Here is a 7785-nt window from a genome sequence, read left to right as displayed (position 1 = left end):
AGCATTTACATTAAGAAAATTGGCTACCACCCTGACACAGTAGCATTTATATAAATTTCTGGTTGGAATGGTGACAACATGCAGGAGCCAGGTGCCTTGGTTCAAGGGATGGAAAGTCACCCGTAAAGATGGCAATGCAGTGGAACCATACTACTTGAAGCTTTGGATTGTGTCCTGCCACCACCTCGTTTAACTGACTAGCCACTGCATCTGCCCTCCAGGATGTCTACAAAATTGGGGGTATTAGTATTGTCCCTGTAAGCTGCGTGGAGACTGGTGTTCTCAAACCTAGCATGGTGGTCACCGTTGCTGCAGTTAATGTTACCACTGAAGTCAAGTCTGTTGAAAGGCAGCATGAAACTTTGAGTAAAGCAGGGACCATGTGGGCTTCATAGTCAAGAACGTGTCTGTCAAAAATGTTTGTCATGGCAATATGGCTGGTGACAGCAAAAATGATCCATCAATGGAATGATCCTTCATAGCTCAGGTGATTATCCTAAACCATTCAGGCCAAATCAGTGCTAAACATACCTGTGGTGGATTGCTACACAGCTCACATTGCCTGCAAATTTGCTGAGCTGAGAAGATTGATCGTCATTCTGGGAAAAAGCTGGAAGATGGCCGAGAGTTTTTGAAATCAGGTGCTGCTGCCATCATTAATATGGTTCCTGGCAAGCCCATGGGTGTTGAGAGCTTGTCTGATTATCCTCCTCTGGGCTGTTTTGCTGTTCGTGACATGAGACAGACAGTTGCTGTGGATGTCATTAAAGTGGTGGACCAAAAGGCAGTTGGAGCTGGCAAAGTCACTAAGTCTGCCCAGAAAGCTCAGAAGGTTAAAGAAATATTATCCCCAATACCTGCCACCCCGGTCTTAATCAGTGGTGGAAGAAGTGTCTCAGAACTGTGTGTCTCAATTGGCCATTTCAGTTTAATAGTGAAAGACGGGTTAACAATGACAATGTATCGTAAAACCTTCAGAAGGAAAGCAGGACGTTTTGTGGATCAGTTAGGTTTTCTGTTTGGCGGTTTGTAAATTATTAGTTTTTAAAATCAGTACTTTTTAATGGAAACAACGTGACCAAAAATCTCTCACAGAATTTTGAGACCCATTAAGACAAAGTTTAATGAGAAAAAAAAAATAAATATTAGATGCATTCTCCCCCCTTACTGACTGGGGAAACAAAGTGTAGTTATATAACATTAAAAAAATATTCTTCTATCCCTGAAGAAGCCCTTTTGCCATTTTAGAGTGTAAGTCTAAAATGTAAGGATCACCTCTTGAATTCTGTAATCCTTAGACTCTTTGTCTTTAAAACGGTTATAATACTTTTCCTATCTTTCCCAGAGAGAATTTTTGGTTTTAAATTAAATCCTTTCATATGAAACTATTTTAAGATATTTCAAACAATTTACACACATAAAATTATAAAATTTACATTTGAAAGCAAACACACTTAAGTTAGCTACAAAACTGTCATACTAGCGTAATAGTAAAGATGAACAGAGAATAGGGACTCATTCTGCCCAGCATCATCCAAATTTCTGACAACTGAAAGCCCTAACGTAGAACAGGATAGGCAAGAGACAAAGAAGGCAAGGACTGATGATGTGTAACAACGACAAAATGAGAGTGTTAGGTACATATAACTCACACAGTAAGAATATGAAAGAAAGACGGATTGTGTGGCCAATGGAAGTTCCCTCTAGGCAGTCCTTTGGAGGCAAAGACCAATTAAAGTTCAGGAATACAAAATTGAGAGGAATAAATATTCAAATTCAAAGTGATTTGTTTGCAGTGGCTTATCAATTCCATCATCTACTAGCTGAGTACTCAAAAATCCCAGAAATAATCTCCCATAATGGAAAGCATGATAACTATTAATAGGTGTGGCTGCAACAGATACTCGATAGCAAAGAAGACACTTGTAGTGATGACATCTGGACAAGGCAGAAAGTTTTCTGTTGATTCTCAGCCTTTTTTTCCCCCATAGCAATCAACTGGATACTCACAGTGCTCATATGCCACAAATCCTTTTCATCCATCGCATAGAGAACACACACACACACACACACACACACACACACACACACACACACACACTATGAGTAGTTTTTTTTTTAACAATGTGTGGTAAAAAAAATGCCTACAGAGGCTAAAGGAAGTGGAAAAACATACTCCATAAGAATTTCTATTTTACGCAAGAAAGTCAGACCACCAGGCCTTATGTGTTTGGATGGTGCCAGAACCAACAGGTGAGAAAATAGGGATTTGCTGAGGTATTGAGAATGAGAGGGAAATAATTTTTCAGCTATGGAGAGTCAGAAGTCAGCCTAAGAGCACAGAGGTAATGCCAATTATATTTTTATAAAAGTCCTTTAATGATTCCACTTTTTTTCTATTATCAAGGAACATAGAGAGACGGGAAAGGGATGAAGGTGGCAATCAGAAGAGAAAGAGGTTGGATATCAGCTTTAAAAGTAATGGCTTTTTGATGAAGGAAATTTCATTATTTTGATACAAATTTGATTTCTTTAAACCAGCCTCAATCAACCAATAAAGATGTGCCATCTTTTCTAAGTTTCCTCTGTAATTGGAAATAAAATGTTATCTATTCATTCTTTTCACAATAAAAATGAAAACTTTGAAGTCAAATATTAACCTGAATGATAGAAAAGTTATTTTATATAGTTCAACAGCGGGAAAATGCCTTTAAAAACAACATATTTTCCATATTGAATTCTTTCAAAATTAAATTTATGGACCATCCAAAAGTGCAGGATCACTATAACGACTTAGTATATCATATGACTTTGGAATTTAGACATGGCATTTTTTCCTACTGATGCATTGATTGTACAATTGGCAAGTTTGAGTATTAAATATAAAACATCATTATATTATTCTGGATTTTGAAATATTAGTTTTTGGTAATTATGCTGTTTAAAGTAGAAAAGGATAGAAATGTCTGTTAGAGATTTTGGAACAAAAAGCCAAAACCACTTTATATAGTTACCAAAAGAGAGAGAAATTTGACATAAGATGTCAGCTTCCTGAGTCCAACTGATCTAAGTCAAAAACAAATAAACAAACAAACGAACAAAAAAACCACACACATATTGCCTGAAGGGAAAATAGTCCTATTAGCCGAACATTGGATAGTATGCAAATCATCTCAGTTTCCTTGCCTGGCAATTTAATATCCCCATATCTGTTCTACCTCCCTTGAACAAAAGATCTGAAAACAAGTCAGAAACACACATAAAAGTGTACTAAAAATAGAATTTTACCATTAGAAAATTCTATTATTATTATTATTTGGTTTAATGACTCACATGAATCGTGCTCACAGTGGCTTCACTGGCAGATTTGTAACATTTTTCCTGGTTTTAAGCCCACTTTCCCTTGGATTCTTTATAGTCTGGGTTTTTATAGAGGAGAAATTCTGACTGTAAGTGAAGTGAGATGTGAACTTGGATTTTTAGCAGTTTTCCACAGAAGAGAGTTAACCTCTCCCAAACATCAGCCCAGTTCCTTAAACATAAATGATATTTCTTCTGTAATTAGATTCAATCACTGTAACAAGCAACAAATATTTGTAATATGGCATTTTTATCAAGAGATGGTGCTAATTCTTGATTTTCTCCAACAGGTGACAAAAGTTGTTGTAAAAGATCAGGTCACTTTGTAAGATATTCAGTCAAAGAAATAAGAACAAAACTAGGTCATGTAGGGCCAATAAAACACCTGATAATTTGGAGAACAGATAAAAAGAGAAAATGAACGCCAACAAAATGAAGTGACACAGAACATGGTAAAAATGAGTTGTTGTTTTTTTCCCCTTCATGTACCTCTCTTTATCCATGTGTGAAAGGTCTCGTCATCCCTACTCAATTTTCTATTATGGTCAACATTTGAGGGTGAGCAATGTATCTGTATTGGATGATTCAGTAAGTTGAAGCACTGTTTTTGAGGCCTTGGCAGTAGTTGTGTGGTATGGAGGAGTGGCTGAGGGAATGAGAGAGGGAATCATATTATTTAGACACTCTATCTCCTTCGGTGATTCTGGTATTCCTCCTGGACGCCACTGTTCCTCATGTAAAAATTCACTTTTGCAAAAGTTGTGAGAAGAGTCACACATGGGTATAAGTGCTATGGAGAACCCAGATTACAGTTTGGTGAGAGCTCGTATATATCAACTAAATTAATCTTTATGTATTAATGTGGTACTTTGTATAATCTGAAACCTGAGAGAAACAAGACAGATGTGAAGGGTATTAACATTCTTTAGTTTAGGGCTTGCTTTCTCTATTCAAAGGAAGAAAACTAATTCATTCTCACAAGTATGTCAGACTCTCAGAACAAGGTGTTTTAGAATTTGTTCATAGTATCAGTTTTACAGGTTTATGACAGCCATGCAGAGCAAATAAAATAATTCTGCCCACCTATCTCTCAGTTTACAGTTTGTGTTTTCCCTGTCAGTTGAAACCTAGTAACAAAATCTTTTTGATTTCCTTAAACAGACACTTTATTGCACCCCAAATATAATTAATAATAGTAGTTTGAAATTGTTCTTATGATGTCATTATTGTTGTTAATTTTCCAATAGACTATGATTACTTTAAGAGCAAGTGATATTTTTTATCACTTTTTTTGTATTGTTCTTTACAGTGTCAGTTTTTATGTAGGAAACATTCTGACTCTAGATAAAGTGTCCCCAATATCAAGCAACGTACCTGGTGTGACAATAGAAGCTAAGTCAATGTTTGTTGATAAGTGAATAAACACTTAGAGGATATGGTGAATACTTACTACATGTAATATACCAGGTGCCCATAGAGGAGGTGTACTTACATTTTTATATTCAGTATCTTTATCTTTGAAATAAGGATGTCTGAACCTCCTGTAGCTACCACACAGGGTTGGTCTGAAACCCAAAAGAGAAATCTAAAAGGAAGTTCATTGAAAACTAAAAATGTTCAAAAATAAAACGGTTCACTGTGAAGTAAGTGATCATGTTCTGAATCACATTCATGTCCTCCAAAACCTAATTTCATATGTCAAAGTCAATTCCCATGGATGCTGACCCTTTCCCAAAGAGTACTATGTTAAAGAGGTTTTAATTTGTTTTCCATTCTCATCTGTATCTATATCAATTTATTCTAAAGGGCAAGTCTACAACTGAACTACCTGAGCATTTAATCATTGAAATGGAAGATGTTCTTTTCAGACAAATTTACAAATCAAATAATGGTTACTAAATGTGATACCACAGGAAGACTTTCAGGAAATGTAAAAATAAGATAGGGTAAGGAATGTTAAACATTGTTGGAAAAAAGAACCCCTTAAGATAATACCAGGAAAAAGGAGCAACATGAGTAATATGGTGTGATGTTTTAAAAAGTGTTGATGTGCAAAACATCCAAACCTGTAGAGAAATTGTATAAGAATTTATTTGAGCCCAAACTGATGACAATTGCCAGGAAACAAGATCTCAAATGCTCCAGAGAATAACAGTTTTGCAGTTTCATTTCTGAATTTGAAATGAAGGATGGAAAGCAAGGAAGGTGAGAGAAAGCAAGGCAGGGATTGGATTACAAAGACTATGAGCTCTCTTGAGCGTGGTTACACCTGTGAGGGGTATTACTTCTGCCATTTCAAAGGTGTGTTAACCTCGATGCACAAGAACAAATGAGAGGGCTTAAAAATCTTTCCTTAAAGAAGTTATAGGCCAGGGGCATGACTACCCACAGTGACATGCCCAGTGAGGAATTTATGATTTATTATAGCACCCCTTTTCATCCACAAGAGAAAGAGCCTATAAAAAGGGCAAGTAAATAACTAGATGGCAAAAGTACAGGGAAACTGAATGGCATTTTATTTCTTCGAGAAGTAATTTACTTAAAAATTTAATAACAGCTTAATACATAAAAAACACTGGTCTTTACTCAATGGAAACATTGGCAAATAGGACAATCTTTTTCCTTCTGAAGCTTAAAATCTGTTGAGGGAGGCAATTAATAAATTAGAACTTGTGGGGGTGGGGGGGAAGAGGGTTCTACAGAAAGTTAACTTCACAGGGTGATCTGATCATAAATTCTTGACTGGGGTTATGGTGGGTATTCATACTCCAGGCACATAATTTTATTTTTTAAGAAAAAGGTTTATCTTTGCTTTAACCAAGCTCTGTCCATTGTTTCTGTGCATCCAGGTTAATATAACTTCCCCATAAGCTTGACCACCCTCAGGAGAGCACATAATCTTAATTATCCTGTGGTCCAATCCCTGCCTTGCTTTCTCCTATCTTCATGTAATAATATTCCTTACATTTCCTTCTTAATTTTCAATGCATTAAAAAATAATAATAACAAAAAATTGCAAAGCTGTCATTTTCCGGATCCTTTATGATCTTTCTTCCTAGCAATTGTTGGCAGTTTTGGCTCAAATAAACTATTAAAATAATTCTCTACAGGTTTGGATGTTTCTTATATTGACAAATTAAACTATAGCATTTCCCTCCTCCCTCAGGTTACTCTCAAAATCCTGTTAACTTCTCCACTGCTGGCTGAGAACAGGAAGAAGGAATGGATAAGTTCAGAATGAATGAGAAACTCAAGACATAACCTAGGCCAAGGGGGAGAAGTTAGCAAACCTAAGAATAGATAGTAGAGAAAGCTGAGTAAATCTTGTGAGTAAATCTACATAGGGGAACAAGAGGAATAATTCCACAGCTTTCATTTTCAGACTTCCTGAAAACACCCGTAAGTATTATTTTAGTCTTGTTTTTAGTGATAAGCACTTACTGGTACCCCAGGTCATAACCTTTAGAGGGCAGTAGTTCACTAGTATCCACTAGAGATGAGAATGGCCTGCAGGGCTGTGATGAGAATAAAATGTCTGGAGATTTTTTTCATGGGTCATCCAAAATGTGACTTTTTCTCCAGACACAACTGGGTTAAGTGTTTTACTGGTGCCTACTTTTTCATTATATTGATGCCTCCGGGAATCTATGAAGGAAAGAAATTTAAACTGGCTCTGAGTTAGGGTGCTGCTTAAAGAAGAGCTTAAAATTCTTTAGCACTTTTTCCCCCCAAGAAGGAAACAATAGACTTAAGTGTTTTTTAAAATGTGCTGACTTCTCTCAGGATTTTAAAATAAACTGATAAGAAGGTTACAGCTAACCCACCCTGCCTGCTAGGTTCAGAGAAGAAATTCTCTCCTAGCTTTATGCTCAGTCACCTTTTCTAAACTAGATTTAGTTCAAGGTGACAGCCTCTTCCTGGTCTCCTCTGAATGGATGCACAGCAGATAAGAAGTGTTGGACTCACCATGTCCTTAACACTCTAGCACTTTCCCTGAATGCCCGACCTCACAGGTTCAGCTGAAAAGAACTCCAGAAAGTTGTTCTGGCCAAGAGTCTTTAGCTCTGAATCAGCAAGGCAATATTTCCTATATATATACATATATATATATATATTTTTTTTTTTTTTTTTTTCCCAAGCTAAGGTCAAAAGGATCTTGAATTCTCAAGAAGTTTCCCAATATTTTTCACTTGTTCTGTGTGTATGAAAACAGTTTGAAGTAAAGGAGGGCTCCATTTTTCACTTCAATATATGACATCGCATCACTTGGGGAATAATCTAAGCAGAGCTGTCATATGTATTCTGAAATTATATGAATAATTGAAACTTATCTTTGACTGGGCATGCAATGCCTTCTTTTGTAAAGTGCCAGAGACTGGTGGGGAAATCTATTCAGAAGATTCCAGTATCATTTGTCTACTGACA

The 7785-nt window shown here is 36.4% G+C and overlaps 1 pseudogene; it reads left to right on the top strand.

The window, feature by feature from the left end:
• Positions 1 to 293: 293 nt before the first annotated feature.
• LOC117022596 (elongation factor 1-alpha 1-like) lies at positions 294 to 1033 on the top strand (annotated as a pseudogene).
• Positions 1034 to 7785: the final 6752 nt, after the last annotated feature.

Source organism: Rhinolophus ferrumequinum, chromosome 5 (assembly GCF_004115265.2).
Source record: "Rhinolophus ferrumequinum isolate MPI-CBG mRhiFer1 chromosome 5, mRhiFer1_v1.p, whole genome shotgun sequence".
In the NCBI taxonomy this organism is placed as follows: Eukaryota; Metazoa; Chordata; class Mammalia; order Chiroptera; family Rhinolophidae; genus Rhinolophus; species Rhinolophus ferrumequinum.
This window is presented reverse-complemented; position numbering and strand designations above follow the sequence as displayed.